Below are 18,169 nucleotides of genomic sequence, written 5' to 3'. Positions count from 1 at the left end.
TTAATGGAAATATATATATATGGGTCCATACTGCTTTGCTTTACTTTTTTTTTTTGCTTTGGTGAGTCTTCAGTCTGAATTCAGGCCTTTGAGCTTGCTAGGTAACTACTGTATCACTTGAGCCACACCTCTAGACCATTTTGCTTTAATTAGTTTACAAATAAGGTCTTGTGTTTATGCTACATCAGTTTGGACCACAATCTTCCTATTTATGCCTCCCACCTAGCTGGGCCTACAAGCAAAAACCATTTTATGGTTAAGGTCTCACAGACCTTTTCCCTGAGCTCTCCTGGAACTACAAACCTCCTAATCTCTACCTCCTGTGTAGCTAGGATAACAAGTCTAAGTCACCACTGCACCTGGCTTGTTTTACCCATCCATTTGGTCTTGTTTTTAGTTTCTTTCAGCTTGATTTATTTTGCCAGGCACCAATGGCTCACACCTGTAATTCTAGCTACTTAGGAGGCTGAGATCTGAGGATCAAGGTTCAAAGCCAGGAAAGTCTATGAGACTCTTATCTCCAATTACCCACCAAAAAGCTGGAAGTAGAGCTGGGGCTCAAGTGGTGGAACACTAGCCTTGAGCAGAAAAACTCAGGAACTGCACCCAGACCCCGAGCTCAAGCCCCAGTTCTAGCACACACACGCAGTCACACACACATTAATTTACTTTATAGTACTGGGACTTGAATTCAGGACCTGCTGCTTGTATGCAGACAAAAAAAAAAAAAAAAAGAATTTCAGAGACTTTCCTGCCTAGGCTGGCTTTAAAGCAGTATCCTCAGCCTCCAGAGTAGCTAGAAGTATAGACATAAGCCACCAGTGCCCGGCTACAATTGATGTTTTATATGACATTTTATTAGTGCTGTTCAAGCATGACGTATGAGTAAGCAGATTTCCAAGCCACAATTAAAGACTTTTAAGAGCTGGGGAAAAATAATCACCAAGAATCTCTAATCCTCCACACTATACTTTCTAGTCTGAAGTAAGCAAAAGAATCACTTTGCAAGCTTGTTAAAGACAGATTGCCTGCTGGGTCTCTCTGTCAAGGGCTGATGCTGCTAGTCCCCTGGACCTACTTTGGCTCTAGCTCACTCCACTGTGCCCTGCTTTCATCTCCACTCTAGCGATCACCAGATCCTTTACCAGAACCCATGATCTTCTGTGTGTAGGCCTTTCTCCTACTACACAGCCTGTGAAGAACAAGGGACAGTGATTTTTTTTATCTGCAGGCTTCAGCCTAGATACTATCAATATTTACAAAGTAAATTGATTTATCAAATGAACTTAACAGGGGTCCATTTACACAGAGAAGAGCTGCACACTAATAATAAATTGCCAAATACTAGCAATTCCTATAAGAAATGTAAATGTAATGGCAGACTCAGAGGAACTCTCCAACTACATCTCAAGTTATATGTTTCCAGCAAACCCAGACCCACACAAGAAGCAGAGCTAAGGCTCTCTTGCCCATGTATTTCTCTGAACTGAGACACTAGAAGCAAGTGCTTTTTCAACTCATTATTTAAAGGACAAGAAAGGCTGGGGAGTGGTGGATCACATCCACCTCTTAGCTACGCAAGAGGCTGACATGGAGAGAATTGCAGTTCAAAGCCAGCCAAGAGACAGTTCATACGAGTCTCAGAGTCACCTCCTCCTCAGAAAATATGGGTTAGGGAAGGGGGAGAAAAAAACAACTGGTAGTTCCAGGTTGTGACACAATCAGAATACAGATTCCTGCCAAGCACAGATGAAATATTTGCCAAAACAAGATATATTCTGAGCCACTTAAAAGGGTTTGAGCCATTCCAAGTATGTATTTTGACATAGATAAAATTTATACATCAACTAAAGACCTAGATCAGATAGTCACAAATCAATGGCATAAAGACATACTGGAATAAGGACAAATTAAAGCAAAAGAGAGGAAGTAAAGAGCAGAGTGAAAATCAATTAACCAGGAAAAGAGGGAAAACATTGGAGAATATCAATGATACCAAAGGCTGGTTCCTTGATGTCAATAAAATAGATAAACTTCCAGCCTCAAGCTTCTAAACTTCAGCCCTTGTAATAATTTGGCTGATGATGTGACTTTCTGTTGAATCTCTTCAGCTGTAGATTTACCATTGTCTTTCACATCTACCCACTTGCCCCTGCTATCACAGACATTTTCCCTAATATTGCATCCAGAATTTGCCGAATATTTCTGGCCAGGGTGGGGGTGAGAGTAGCTGGACTTGAATCGATATATCAGTTCTGGGGTATGTTTTCAGCACTAGGGATTGAACTCGGGTTCTCAAGCTTGCTAGGCAAATGCTCTACACACACCTCCCCAGTCTTCTGCTTTTGCTTTTCAGATAGGGTCTCATGCTTTTTCCTGGAGCTAGCCTGGAACTACAAGTGTGTCACCACTCTCAACTCCATAAATCTTTTTCAAAAAACACAATAATCAGAGAGAAACATTATGCCCTCAAGTTAAAGCTTTCTTAGATACAAACACCCAAAGTACAGCTCATTTAGGACAGAAATTAATACATCAGATTTCATCAAAATAGGATCTTCAAAGGATTCTGTTAAGAGTACATTCAGGAAGCAAGATCTAAAATACACCAGGCCACCATAAATTACACAGGATTCTCAGCACTCTCATACACAGTGAGCTCAAGGAGGATACTCCTAAAAGAGAACAGAAAGGCACAAGGCCCATGTGCCTCTGATCACATAAAATTATATTTACTGAAATGAACTCCAGGAAATGGAAACAACAGGTTTTTTTTCTTTGTTGTTTTCATGTTCTTTATCTTTGTCTTATCTATTCGTTTATCTGTCTTTAGGATGGTAAAGGGGGGCACAGAAATGGAGGGACAAAGAGTGAACAAATGCAACAGTGATACTCACTAGATACTATATTGAAAATGAATTATAGAATTTATGGATGGGAATGGAAGGGAAAAACTGGGAGAGAGCAAGGGAAGGGGTGACATTGTCGAAAAAGAAATTACTCTTTGCCTGACTGACTTATGTAACTCTAACCCCTCTGTACAACACCCTTATTATAACAATTTTTAAAGGAGTACATTCAAAATACCCTAAGACTGTTGAAATTCAGTTCCCATGGCAATAGTATTAAGAGGGGAGCTCTTTAAGAGGTGATTAAGCCCTCAGAAATGGATGGATGCTGTGACATTGGCAGTCAGCTCTGGTCTTCCATGCCTCTGCTCGGGACAGGCACAGGCAGGAGCCCTCTCGATGCCAGCCCTGGGTGTTTAAATTCTCCACCTTCAGAACTTCCAGCCAAAAATTACTGTCCACCATAAATTCACCAGCCTGCCTCATTTTTATAGCAGTACAGAACACAGCAAGACAAGACTGGAAGTAAATACTTATAAATCATGCATCAATACATTAAAAGCCCTCAAAAAAACACAAAGAAAAACTCACAAAAAAAAACAAACCCTCAAGAGTACATAAAGCAATATTCCAACCGGGTGCCAGTAGCTCATACCTGTAAAATCCTAGCTATTCAGGAGGCTGAGATCTGAGACCTTGGTGTAAAGCCAGCCAGGAAACTCTAAGACTCTTATCTCCATTTAACCAGAAAAAAGCCAGAAGTGGAGCCATGGCTCAAGTGGTAGAATGCAACCCTTGAGCATAAAAACTAAGGCACTGAGCCCAGATTCTGAAATCAAGCCCCAGTATTAGCATAAATCAATTAATTAATTAAATAAAAGCTTGGCATGGGTGACTCTCACTTGTAAATCTCAGCCTATAATCTTAGCTACTCAGGAGGCTGAGATCTGAGGATCTTGATTCGAAGCCTGCCTAGACAGGAAAGTCCACGAGACTTGTACATCCAAATAAGCTACCGAAAAAGTTGGAAGTGGCACAGTGGCTCAAGTGGTAGAACACTCGCCTTGAGCTGAAGAGCTGAGGGACAGAGCCACAGAGTTCAAGCCTCATGACTGACAATAAAAAAATAAATAAAAAAAACAGCTGGGCGCCAGTGGCTCACACCTGTAATCCTAGCTACTCAGGAGGCTGAGATCTGAGGATGTGGTTCAAAGCCAGCCTAGACAGGAAAGTCCATGAGACTCTAATCTCCAGTAAGCCACTAGAAAACCAGAAGTGGCACCACTAGAAAACCAGAAGTGGCGCTGTGGCTCAAGGGGGTAGAGCAGTCACCTTGAGCTGAAGAGCACAGGGACAGCATCCAAGCTCAGAGTTCAAGCCCCATGACCAACCAAAAAAAAAAAAGGTGAAGTTGAGCTGCTGGTTCTAGCCCTTTGATGAGCGGGGGGGGGGGGGGGGGGGGAGGGGGGGGGGGGGGGGCGGGAAGAGGAGGGGACCAGGCCAGGCATGGTACTGGACTCACTCACGCCTGTAATTCTAGCTACTCAAGAGGCTGAGATCTGAAGATCCTGGTTCAAAGCCAGCCCAGGCAGGAAAGTCTGTGAAACTTTTTTTATTTTGTCGGTTGTGGGGCTTGAACTCTGGGCCTGGGCGCTGTCCCTCAGCTCTTCAGCTCAAGGCTAGCACTCTATCACTTGAGCCACAGACCTACTTCCAGTTTTTCTGAGTGGTTTATTGGACATAAGAGTCTCATGGACACCCCCGCTTTCACTATATTTGATGTCAGTATAACATGTGGAGGAGATGGGGACAAACAAGTCGTTTAAGGATTCAGGTGGACCTGTTGCAACAATGAGAAGTACAAAATGTCATGTCAAAACCAGCTTTACAATGTCAGGGGGGGGGGGGGGGGAGGGGTGGTATGATTGGGTGGGAGGGAGGGGGGAGGCTGGGAAGGGAGGTGAAGGGTAAACAAAGGAGGAGGCTGCAATGCTTGGTAAGAAATGTATGCATTATCCTGCCCATGTAATTGTAACCCCTCTGTACAGTATGTTCTCAAATAAAATAAAATTAAATTAAAAAAAAAAAAAAAAAAAAGAGTCTCATGGACTTTCTGCCCATGCTGGCTTTGAATCACCATCCTCAGATCTCAGCATCCAGAGTAGCTAGGATTACAGGCATGAGCCACTGGCGAGCAGCTGTGAGACTTTTATCTCCAATTAAATTACAGATAAAGTGAGAGTGGAGCTATGGCTCAAGTAGTGGAGTGCTAGCCTTGAGCACAGGGAGGCTCATGGACAACGCCCAGGCCCAGAGTTCGAGCCTCAGGACAAGCAAAAAAAAAAGGTGGGGCTGGGAAGGTGGCTCAGTGGTAGAGTGCTTGTCTTGCATGCACAACGCCCTGGGTTCGATTCCTCAGCACCACATAAGCAGAAAAAGCTGGAAGTGGGCTGTGGGTCAAGTGGTAGAGGGCTAGCCTTGAGCTGAAGAGCTGAGGGACAGAGCTCAGGCCCAGAGTTCAGGCCCCACCACCAACCACAAAAAAAAAAAAAAAAAAAAAAAAAGGCTAGTGTAGTACCTTCCTAGCAATCAAGAATCACAAGACATTCAACTCAAATCCCAATACTGGGGGGAAAAAGTTAAAATATATTTAGCAGGGCTGGGAAGGTGGCTCAGTGGTAGAGTGCTTGCCTCACATGCATGAGGCCCTGGGTTTGTTTCCTCAGCATCACATAAGCAGAAAAAAGCCAGAAATGGCGCTGTGGCTCAAGTAGTAGAGAGCTAGCCTTGACCTGAGGGCCAGCACCCAGGCCAAGAGTTCATCTCCCACGACCAACAAAAATAATAATGAATAAATAAATAAAATAATATATATGTATATATATCATATAGGTCAGTCATTCTGTCCCTAGATATTTGCCACAGGGAAACTAAAAACAGAAATACAATTATATACAAAGCTCATAGCAGCTTTTAAATAACCAAATATGACAACCAATCCAAATGTCTATCAATAGTGAATAGATAAATGAACTGGGGTAACCAATATAGTGGAATGGTCTTAGCAATAAAAAAAAAAAAAAAAAAGAATGAGGGGCTGGGAAGGTGGCCCAGTGGTAGAGCGCTTGCCTTGCATGCCTGAGGCCCTGGGTTCAATTCCTCAGCACCACATAAGCAAAAAGAAAAAAGCCGGAAGTGGCACTGTGGCTCAAGTGGTAGAGCGCTAGTCTTGAGCTGAAGAGCTGAGGGACAGCGCCCTGGCCCAGAGTTCAGGCCCCACGACCGGACCCAAAAAAAAAAAAAAGAATGAGCTATTATCACACACACTAAATGTCTAAATCTCAAGATCTTTATGCTAAGTGAGAGGAGTTGTTGGGCAGAGAATATCCTGTACAATATAAAACACAAAATAAAACTTGTACGATATAAAATTGTAGAAGTGGGCTGGGAAGGTGGCTCAGTGGTAGAGCGCTTGCCTTGCATGCATGAGGCCCTGGGTTCCATTCCTCAGCACCACATAAGCAAAAAGAAAAAAGCCGGAAGTGGCGCTGTGGCTCAAGTGGTAGAGTGCTAGCCTTGAGCTGAAGAGCTGAGGGACAGTGCCCAGGCCCAGAGTTCAGGGCCCACGACTGGACCCAAAAAATAAAATAAAAATAAAAATTGTAGAAGTGCCAACAAATCCCTATGCTAGTTGTGTGGTAAGAGAAGTGGGAGAAGGTGTAGCAAAATGCTAGGGGGAGAGATGGTTTCAGAGGTCTGTACACGAGTCAAAATCTTGTAAAGACAAGCATGGCCATTTACACCCATAGTCTCAGCTACTCAGAGCCTAAGATGGAAAGATACCTTTAGTCCAGGAGTTCAAGACCAGTCCCAGTTACAAAATGAAAAGAAGAGGGCTGGAAATGTGGCTTAGTGGTAGAGTGCTTGCCTAGCATACATGAGGCCCTGGGTTCAATTCTTCAGTAATGCATAAACTGGAAAAGCCAGAAGGGACACTGTGGCTCAAGTGGTAGAGTGCTAGCCTTAAGCAAAAGAAGCTCAGGGACAGTACCCAGGCCCTGAGTTCAAGCCCAAGGACTGACAAAAGAAAAAAAAAAGAGGGTGAGGGGGGGAGAAGGAGGGAACAAGTCATCAAATTTAAGTTTGAGTAGATAAAACATTATCAAACAAAAAAGATTTAAGATAACCCAAAGAGAACAGCCTGTAATTTCATGGCTAACTCAAGCTTAACCTAATAAATAAATGTAGGTGAGTGTGGATATTAATGGCACACACGTGTAATCCCAGCTACCCCGAAGGCAGAGGTAGGAAGATCTCAGTCAAGGCCAAGCACTTGACTCTACCTGAAAATCAAACTAAAGCCAAAAGGACTGGGATGTGACTCAAGCAATAATGCACAAGTCTAGCAAGTGAGAGGTCCTGAGTTCAAACCCAAGTACTGCAAAGAGAAGAAAAAAATGAGTGAGGCAGGTGACATGCCTGTAATCCTAGCTACTCAGGAGGCTGAGATCTGAGAATCATGGTTCAAGGCCAGCCTGAATAGGAAAATTCCATGAGAGTCTAACTATCAAAAAACCTGAGGCGGAGCTGTGGCTCAAGTGGAAGTGCACTAGCCTTGAACAAAAAAGCTCAGGGACAGCACCCAGGCCCTAAATTTAAGCCCTGGGACTGACACAAATAAAAATAAAGAAATAAGAATATAGTGAAGCCTTGAGAAGAAGCTATCGCATTCATCTTGTTAACATTGTTTCTAAGTTAAGATGCAGCTAAACTGAAGTATTTTGTAAGAATAAAAGAACAGGGGGAGGGGGGAGGCTGGGAAGGGATGTGAAGGATAAACAAAGGAGGAGGCTGCAATGCTTGGTAAGAAATGTACGCATTATCCTGCCCATGTAACTGTAACTCCTCTGTACAGTATGTTCACAAATAAAATTAAATTAAATTTAAAAAAAAAAAAAAAAAGAATAAAAGAACAAAAACCAGAAAGGAAAAATAAATCCTTGTTTTCCAGTTTGGCCCTTGTTGTTCACAGGGAGAATCAAACCCTTGCCCTCCCACGGCCCCCAGAGGCACATGGTCTTCCACACCACCAGCAGGGTGCCACCGTGGTCTCTTCTCCACAGGACAGCATGGGGACTTTGGTCTTAGCACAATGGCCAAATACAAGTGCTGTGGAGTCAGAGGCTTCCTATCCTAGGCCCTCTGCCTACTCCATAACCAGTAAATGGCTTAAAAGTTCCCCCTTGCCCTGTGTTTTAAAGTGGCATAAAATAGGACTAACACATTGGGCACTGGTAGTTTATGTCTGTACTCCTAGCTATTCAAGAGGCTGTGATGGGAAGATCGAAGTCAGTCTGGGTGGAAGTCTGCAAGTCTGCAAAAACATTCAGGGACAGCACCCAGACCCTGAGTTCAAACCCCAGGACATTCTCTCTCTCTCTCTCTCTCTCTCCGTCATACACACAAACACAAAAATTGGACTAACAGACTGTAGACATAGATTTCATGTGGATTCTTCAAAGCAGGATCCAACACCTGATTGCCACTCTACCATTTCTCTTTCTCCCTACTTTGTGTGGGGGAAGGGGTGTACTAAACTCAAGGCCTTGGGCTCTTACTTGGCATTTTTAACTCAAGGCTGCTGTTCAACCACTTGAGCCACAGCCCCACTTCTGGCTTTTTGGTGGTTAATTAGAGGTAAGAGTCTCACAGACTTTTCCTGGCCAGGTTTGGTTTCAAACTACGATCCCAAGCCAGTGGCTCACAACTGTAATCCTAGCTACTTATGAGGCTGAGATCTGAGGATCACGGTTCAAAGCCAGCCCAGGCAGGAAAGTCCATGAGACTCCTATCTGCAATAAACCACTAGAAAACCAGAAGTGGCACTGTGGTTCAAGCAGTAGAGTGCTCACCTTGAGCTGAAGAGCACAAGGACAGCGCCCAAGCCAAGAGTTCAAGATCCACGACCGATCAAAAAAAAAAAAAAAAAGGATTCTCAAACTACAATCCTCAGATCTCAGACTCTGGAGTAGCTAGGATTACAGGAGTGAGCCAATGGTGCCTACCTTTTGTCCTTCCTCTATCAGAGTGCTTAGCTACAACTTCTCTCTGTCCCAGGAACAATTTCTCTCTGTCCACACCAGCTAAGCCCTCTCCTGCTGCAAGGCCTTCAGTCATTTCACAATTATTCAAGGCTTTTTTTTTTGTTCTCCATGTCTTCCTGATCTTCTTCCACATCTGCCTTTACTCCCACAATGGCCCTAGTTCCTAATGATCAAGTCTTAGCTTCACTCAGGAACCCTTCTTCCTGGTAACTCAGAAGCCTCTGGTTGCCCTTCTCCACACCTCATTGCTCCCTTCTTTCCACTCAGCAGGGCTCACTCCACAAATAGTTCCGGGGAACCTGCTGCATGCCGGGTACTGTTCCACACAAGCCATGAATAAGGCAGCTTTCATAGGGCTCCGATGGAGTGTACAATCCAGCGTGGGAAGACAGACAATAAACAAATGAGTAGCATATCTTAGCCACAAGAAAAAGAAAAAAAAAAGTTAAGAGAGATGGGAGTTGCCAGGATGGCGGTGACTTGAAATTTAGGGTTTTGGTGAAAGCTCACTATCACACAAGGCCAGGTAAGTTATTAGGGAGAGAACTGTTACAGATAATGGAACTGGGGGTGCTTTCCAGGCCTAGCACTGTCAGCACAAAACCATCAGACGGCAAAGAAGCTTATTTAGCCAAGAACCTCTGGTACGACCACCAAAGTACCAGAACAAAGGGGAGGGAGGGAGATCAGAAGACTCAGTTCTGACAGCTGCAATCAGGTCTGTCCACTCAAAAGGAGGTAGAAGCCCGTGGAGGGATGCGATCTGATTTACAGCTTTCTTTTTTTTTTTAATTTTTTATTATGAAAATACCGTACAGAGAAGTTACAATTACATGGGCAAGATAATGAGTACATTTCTTATCAAGCATTGTTGCTTCCTCCTTTGTTTCCCCTTCCTATCCCTTCCCATATCCCGCCCCCCTGATTTACATCTTAAAACTTGTGATTGCTAGTGCAAGTGGCTCCTGCCTGTAATCCTAGCTACTTAGGATACTGAGATCTGAGGATGCAGGTTCAAAGCCAGCCTGGGCAGAGAAGCCCATAAGACTCCCATCTCCAATTAATCACAGAAAAAGCCAGAAGTGGCACTGTGGCTCAAGTGGTAGAGTGCTAGCCTTGAGCAAAAGGAGCCCAGAGACAGTGCCCAGGCCCTGATTTCAAGCCCCAGGGCTGGCAAAACACACACACACACACACACACACAAGTGGACGAGATACACGCCAGCAAATCATAGGTAGATCCTAAGTTCAAGGTCAGCCTTGAAGCCTTAGGGAAACCTTGTCTAAAACCAAAGTAAGAAAGGGCTAGGAAGATAGCTCAGAGTGCTTGCTTTCCTAGAAGGAAAAAGACCTGGTGCCTGTGCATGCACACACATGCATGTATGTGTACATGTGTACACACACATACACACAAATAAAACCTGTGAAGCTGGGCACTGGTGGCTCATGCCAGTAATCCTAGCTACTCAAGAGGCTGAGATCCAGAGGATCATGATTTGAAGCGAGCTAGAGCAGAAAAAAAACCCTCAAGACTTTTATTTCCAAAAAGTCAGGCTGGTGATGTGGTCCAAATGGTAGAATGCCAGACAATCAAGCATGGGGCCTTGAGTTAAACATTAGTACTAGAGAAAACAAAGCAACCATGATTATAGTCAATAATGTATTTCATTTTCTACCTACTTACCTTCCCCTACAGCTGCCTTACGCACCATTAAATCCCAGCACCTAGCACAATACATTATGGGTACTAAGTAAACACAGATGAACGACGTAACAAACATCACATATTTACCAGTACAAAATAATCATCCTATAAGTAGCAACTGGTAGTATTTGCAGAGCGACTTGTATGAGTAAATGAATCCTTCTGTGAAATTATTGAAAATTTTCATTTAAATAGCATGATGATAGAGCTGGGAATGTGGCTTAGTGGTAGAGTGCCTGCCTAGCATGCAGGAAGCCCTGGGTTCAATTCCTCAGTGCCATATAAACAGAAAAAGGTAGAAGTGGCACTGTGGCTCAAGTGGTAGAATGCTAGCCTTCATCAGCCAAAGAAGCTCAGGGACAGTGCCCAGGCCCTGAGTTCAAGCCGCCCCTCCCCCCCCCCAAAAAAAAGTGACATAATAAGAGTAATGGCAAAATGGCAACTGAATAAAGACAAATGGATAGATCCCTTCCAACCTTTTTGCCTCACTTGTTAAAATGGGGCTCAAAGATTCAGGTTTTTAACTTTCCATTAAACTCCATGGGATGAGGGCACTACCCAGAATAAACCCATTGTGACTCAGTACTTGAAGCATTCTGCATTATTTTACAACACAATTAGCCCTAATCCAGTGAAGGGCTAATAAAATTTCTAATTAGGTAAATTTATTCACACGATTTTTATTTCAAATAGTCTTAATGTACAAGCCTAGCTAACTAGTTTTGTTTTTTAGAATTCAAATCAAGGCTCCTTTACTCAACCAGGTCGACAAAGACCTAAATATTTCCACTTTGTACTCAATTTGACGTTTCCAGACTCTGCAATAGGGAAAGCTCCATAAGTTACTCCTGTTCCCACGGCCCCTAGAGGACTGCGAGGGGGGGGGGGGGAGGGAGAGGCCAGCAGGACCGAGCCCCTCTCCCCCCCCTTCATTACCTCCTGAAAAGCCCTGGGGAACCTCCTCCATAGTCTTCCAGAAAATAAATAAGTAAATAATTGGAAGATACAGTCGTTTGTGTTAGTATGTAAACACCAGCTATTTCTTTAATCCTGTTCCCATATGAACTGAACACTCCCTAAAGCCTGGTGGCGTTTATGGGGGTCCCAGAGGCAGTGGGTACCTGGGTGCGGGTCAGGCCAGGTGTGTTCCATTGTATCCTCACCCCCCCCCCAAAGTGATGGAACCCACGCTAGCACAGATATCAGGGGCTACAAGGCAGCCAGGCTTGCTGATGGATGAAAACTTTCAGAGAAGCAGATGGAAGTTGCTTCCCATCCAACTTTAAAAAGAAGAAAGAAAGAAAGAAAAAGAGTAACACACACACACACACACACACACACACACACACACACACACACAGGTCCAGCACCTCCCGGTCTGGCTGACTTGCTGGTGCTTGCTGCACACAATCGTGGCTGCTGGCACCCAGCTCGGACCCTCCCTTCCACTAAGGGAGCGGGGAAAAGAATAACTTTCGGAAATTGCAGGCGACCCACAAAGGCGAATGTGCTACCCAGGCCGTCACCTGCACCGATCCCAGTGGCCAAGGTCGTTTCCAGCACCCCGATGGCGGCGCCCCGGACCCAGGTGTCCCCCCCCACCGCGCCCCTCCGCGCCTCCTTTTCTTTTTTTTTTTTTTCTTTTTGTACTGGAAGGAAAAACCCTCCCGGGAGCGCAAGGTGCGGCCGTCAGCCCCGCGAGGCGATTTCCCACAACAAAGACCCCAAGCAATCAAAACGGAATTAGAATCCCCGCCACCCGAGCTCGCCGGGCGTCCCCGCCCAGGCACTGGCACCCCCCACGCCGTGCGCCACCGCACGCGGGGGTCTGGGGTGCCGAGCTCGGGTTCGCGGGTTCTGGGGTGCCCCCCCCCCCGCCTCAGCCCGGCCTCGCGCCGCCGCTCCCCGCGTCCCCTCCCTCTCTCTTCTCACGCGGCGTTCAAAATCTTTCCCGCCCAGGCGTGACGCGGGGGATGAAAACAATCAGCCGAGCCCGAGCGCCGGGGCCTGGGCCCCGGCCGAGCCCCCAGCGCCACCTCTGTGCCCCTGGCCCGGCGGACGGCGGCTCGGGGCCCGGAGGTGACACAAAGAGGCCGCCGAGCAGAGGCGGACGCCCCCCGCCGGCGCTCGCCCCCACCCCGGGGCGCCCCGCCCGCCGACAAGTTTGCAGCGCACCCCGCGCACCCCCGCTCTCTCCGCCCGGGCAAAGTTTCCGGTGACCCGGCTCGGACCCCGACCTCGGGTCGCCTCCAGTCTCCAGCGGCTCCCCGCCCTCGCCCGGGCCGCTTCCCCTCCCTCCCGCGCTCTCCCGGGCGCACCAAGGTGCGGGGGGCCCTCCGCCGCCGCGCTCACCCGCAGTGGGCCCAGGCCCAGGGGCCGTGGCTCCGGCCAGGGACCGCCCCAGGTCGCCGCCCCACTGGCCTCGCTCCCTCGATCGCGCCGCTCGCTCGTTCCCCGCTGAGCTCTTTCCGTTCCAGCCGAGGGCTCAGGGTGCAGCCGAGCGCGCTCCGCTCCGCGGCGCTCGGAAGCGGCAAACCACGCCCCGCGCCCGCGCCTTCCCCGCCCGCCGCCCGCCGCCCAGCGAGTCCCGCCGAGTCCCGCGCTCGCCGCTCCCAGGCCGGTGTGGAGCGCGCCCCGCGAGCGCGGGGGGCGGAGCAGCCGCGCCCCGGTCTCCCAGAGCCCCAGCGCCTCCCCGGGCTCTCCCCAGTGCCCCGATCCGGGCTTCCCCCCACCCCGGCGCCCCCCACCTCGCCTCCGCAACTTTCCTGCAGGCCCTGGAGCTGCCCGAGAGGCTCCGCAGATGCTCGCGTAAACGACCTTTTTTTTTTTTTTTTTTCATCCGCCGTTCCTGCCCTTTTGGGTCTCGCAAGTGGAAGCGAGAGGAGCAAGTGTCCTACCTGATCAAATCCTGGCACCCCGGGCCAAAGCGAGGCCTTGGCTTGAGTGAGTGACTTAAAATCTGGATCCGTGTTTCTTAGTGGCTAGTCCTGGTTCAGACCTCCAGGTCACCTGGAGACTCGGGGAGACGCCTGTTCACACCGGGTCCCTCCCGCCTACTCTGTCTGGGGCTGGTGGGGCGGGCGGAGCTTCGGATAAGAGGCGACCCTACAGTGCTCATTCATCCACAGCTGAAAAAAAACCTCACAGGAAACTGCCCTTGGGAATCTGTCCTGCAGGTGCCGCTTGGATTTTCCAGAAAACCTCTCCACCCTTCTGGACTCGACTGGTGTCACTGGAGCCCTACTCACCTCTCGCTACTATCACAGGATTCCTGAGGAACTTGAAGTCCTGCTCTTGCTGTTATATAAAGAAGTGGTGCGGGGCGCCAGTGGCTCACGCCTGTAATCCTAGCTACTCAGGAAGCTGAGATCTGAGGATCGTGGTTCAAAGCCAACCCAGGGCAGGAAAACTTGTGAAATTCTTATCTCTAATTAATCGCAGAAAAAGCCAGAAGTGGCGTTGTGGCTCAAGTGGCAGAACATTAGCCTTGAGCAAAAAGGAGCTCAGGGACCCAGCCCAGGCCCAGAGTTCAAGACCCATGACCGACCGAAAAAAAACTGTTCTTCCTGTGTTCGCTTTGGCAGCACATATACTAAAATTGGAATACAGAGATTAGCATGGCCCCTGCACAAGGATGACACGCAAATTCGTGAAGCGTTCCATATTTTTATGACCCAGCAATCCCACTATTGGGCATTTACCCAAATGATCACAAACAAGACCACACTAAAGCTACCAGTACCACTATGTTTATTGCAGCATTATTTACCATAGCTAAGATATGGAACCTACTCAGATGCCCCCCAGTGGATGAATGGATCAAGAAAATGTGGTATATATACACAATAGAATTCTATGCCTCCATCAGAAAGAATGACATTGCCCCATTTGTTAGGAAATGGAAAGGCTTGGAAAAAATTATATTAAGTGAAGTAAGCCAGCTCCAAAGAAACATAGGTCCCACGATTTCCCTTATTTGCAATAATATGTCTGAGTCAAGCAGAAAGAATCGAACCCAGGGCCTCATGCATGCAAGGCAAGCACTCTACCACTGGGCCACCTTCCCAGCCCCTGGGCATTTCTTCACAAAGCAGCATTACCAATCTATATGTCTGTCATCACTGATGGTGGCACTGCTTAGACCACTTAGCTCTGTATCATCGGCTAATGACTGCTTGGTAGAACTTTTTTATGAAGAGAGGATTTTTCTGGCGTTGGGTGTCTTCCTAGAAGGACTTTCAGATAGGATACATGCAAGTCAGGATCAATTTCAAGAAGTTGGGCCCCAGGGTTTGCAGAGGTGCTACAAGAGTACCATGTTCATCCTCTAGTCTGTTCATTTTATTCATTTCTAATCTGTATGTTGTTTCTTTCAAGTAAATACTACAAAATCCTCATGACAACAGTTCCTGGAGAAAGTCTCATAATTTCTGAATTATTGCTCCCTTCTATGCAGTTACTCCACAAAGCCTAGAAGTGAAAAAATCGTTGTTCTGTATTGTATCTAAAACACTTAAAAGAGTCTAGAATATATTTCTCAAAAGGTTTTCATTTCTATTGGTGGCTCATCCCTGTAATCCTAGCTACTCAGGAGGCTGAGATGTGAGGATGTGACAGGGAAGTCTATGAGACTCTTATCTCCAATTAGCCACCACAAAACAGGACACAGTGCTGTGGCTCAAAGAGATAGAGCATTAGCCTTAAGCAACAACAACTCAGGGACAGTGCCCAGGCCCTGAGTTCAAACCTCATGACCAACAACAACAACAAAATATTTTTAGATGCCTCCAATTAAGAGCCTTCTAATTACCTGTGGTTTCTTCTAGACATGGCAATTTGAATACTAAGTTAATACTTACCTGTAGATCAGCAAGTGAGACCAATGGTAAGAGAGTAATGAAACAGATCCTCTATGCTTTGAAGTGAAAATTAAAATGTAATGCTAGGCCAAACAGAAACACGCCTCGTTCTTTTGATACACAGCACTGGGCTTATAAACAGATGGCTCATCTCTGTATATCTTTGGGAAAGTCTTGCCCCGCCTACACTCTCCCATGCAGTAGGCTACAGATGTAATAAGATAACATAGCATCATGTCTATCACATCACATCTTAGCTTTTGTTTACATCAAGCCTCTGTATTTACAGAAGCATTGGCTCAGCAGGCAGCCCACTAGAGAAACTGTATTGTGGTAAACAAGTTTTGCAAGTTGATCAAACTGAAAGCACATCTGTGATTGGCAGGTGGAGGACCATGGAAGTGGACATTCCGTTCATATTTGCACACTGTACAGGGCAGCAAGTGAACCAAGAACTAGGGACAAAGATCAAGCTCTGTCTGAGGAAACCAAATGAGTTGAGCATCTTCCTGGCATGGAAGAAACTAAATTCGCCACTTTTTAAGTTCAGGGGCTATTCCTCTGTCCCAGCACTGGTTACACTCAACAAGAGCTGAGTGTGTTCCTACATTCCACACACCACTAGCGTTTGCACATCTCTGTCTTGACAGCCAGAATGCCAAAACAAATCAGGCATGGCAGCTCAGCCCTATGATCTAACTCTCAGAAGGCTGAGCCAGGAAGATCACCAGTTCAAGGCCAAGCAGCCTAGGGTACCTAAACAAATCCTCAGCTCAAAATAATTATTATTGTTAGCCCAATGAGCTCCCATCCCATAGATTAGCATGCTCCTTCCCCTTTCCACAGCTTAGCATGCTCCTTTTGTGTGTGTGTATGTGTGTGTGTGTGTCTGTCTGTCTGTCTGTCATGGGGCCTAAACTCTGGGCCTGGGCACTGTGCCTGAGCTCTTCAGCTCAAGGCTAGCGCTCCACCACTTGAGACATAGTGCCACTTCCGGCTTTTTCTGCTTATGTGGTAGTGAGAATCGAACCCAGGGACTCATGCAAGGAAGCACTCTACCACTGACCCGCCTTCCCAGCCCCTTGCATGCTCCTTTCTTAGGGAACACTAGGCCCCCACTTAGTAAAGGCAGTAAATAATCAGCCTCCAACCCCCTCTACCATTGGATGTCAGTCCTCTGGGGCAGCTACCACCATATAAGGCAACAAGAGCCCCTTAAAGTGATCGTCAGGTCTGGGCAGCTGCAAGGCCCCTTATCTACTACTTGGGCAGCAGCCATAAATCCTAATCCGCCATGATGAAGCCCCCAGCCCTCATGTCTACACCAGGGTCTCCGCCTCCGAGCCCCTTCTAGCCCCTCTTATATCTCCCAGTTCATATAGGTCACCTCAGACAATAGCTTCTTCTCATTCCTTTCTTGTGAGAAGGGGTCTCGCTGGTCCCTTTGCCGGAAATAAACCTTTTCTTTGTCATTTATACCTGGATGTCTGTGTGGTTTTCTGGCAAAGTCTAATATACAAGGGGGGGGGGGAGGATGCGGCATGCTCACGATTATAATTCTATTACTTGTAAGGCTCTCGGGAAGGAAAGTTCTTGAGAAGCCTTCTGAATAGAGAGCAGGACTAAGGTGCAGGCCTGTTTATCTTATTTATCTTAGCTACCCTGGTATACCTAACAAAGACAAATGAAGAAGAGTGTTTCAAAAATAACCACCAGGGCTGGGAAGGTGGCTCAGTGGTAGAGTCCTTGCCTTGCAGGCATGAGGCCCTGCGTTTGAGTCCTCAGCGCCACATAAGCAGAAAAAGCCGGAAGTGGCGCTGTGGCTCAAGTAGTAGAGTGTTAGCCTTGAGCTGAAGAGCTGAGGGACAGCGCCCAGGCCCAGAGTTCAGGCCGCACAACCCTCCCCATACCCTCCCCCCCCCCCCCCCCCCCCCCCCCCCCGCCCTCACAATAACCAGTGGAAGCCGGAGCACTAGTAATTCATTTCTGTAATGCTAGCTTCTCAGGAAGCTGAGACCTAAGAATTGTGGTTCAAAGCCAGCTCAGGCAGACAAATCTGTGAGACTCTCATCTCCAAATAACTAGCCAACAAGTGAAAATAGAAAAAAAAGGGGGGGGAGCCAAAAGACACCCCAAGGCTCTGAGTTCAAGCCCCAGTACTAGCTTAATTAATTAGTAACAACCGGCAGAACACAGGCTGAGGGAGTGGCTCTTCCTGCCTGCCTGACAAAGGGGGAGGCCCAGAGCTCATACTCCAATACTGCCAAAAATTAAAAAGACAAGATAGACTGCCAGACAAAAATGGTGATGGATTTTATCCTGGGAACCAATTCCACTCTTATTCTTGGGGGCCACATCCCTGTTAACACTGGTGTCTTGGTATGGTATATTTATCAACCACCATGCAGATAGGAGATACTAGCTAGTGTTAAATGACTGGCTGCTGGGCTCAGTGGTTTCTAATCAACAGGAAATCACTTCATCTGAAGGAGCAGGTGATAGCAATGATCATTAAGCTGAAGCAGGGTAAGATGCTTTATTATCTACACCTCCATCTCTGCCTACCTCAAGAAACCCTCTTTCCATGGCTTTTTTATTTTATTTTTTAACCACTTTAAAGGGAGCACTTGAATACGCCTAGGATGAAAATAGC

The 18,169-nt window shown here is 46.9% G+C and overlaps 1 pseudogene; it reads left to right on the top strand.

Moving 5' to 3' along the window:
• The first annotated feature begins 14,225 nt into the window (after positions 1-14,225).
• Positions 14,226-14,326, top strand: LOC122110103 (annotated as a pseudogene).
• Positions 14,327-18,169: the final 3,843 nt, after the last annotated feature.

The sequence above is a fragment of the Dipodomys spectabilis genome, unplaced genomic scaffold, assembly GCF_019054845.1.
Source record: "Dipodomys spectabilis isolate Male_0828 unplaced genomic scaffold, ASM1905484v1 ptg000073l, whole genome shotgun sequence".
In the NCBI taxonomy this organism is placed as follows: domain Eukaryota; kingdom Metazoa; phylum Chordata; class Mammalia; order Rodentia; family Heteromyidae; genus Dipodomys; species Dipodomys spectabilis.
Note: the sequence above shows the minus strand (reverse complement) of the source record. Positions and strands in the feature narration are given on the sequence as shown.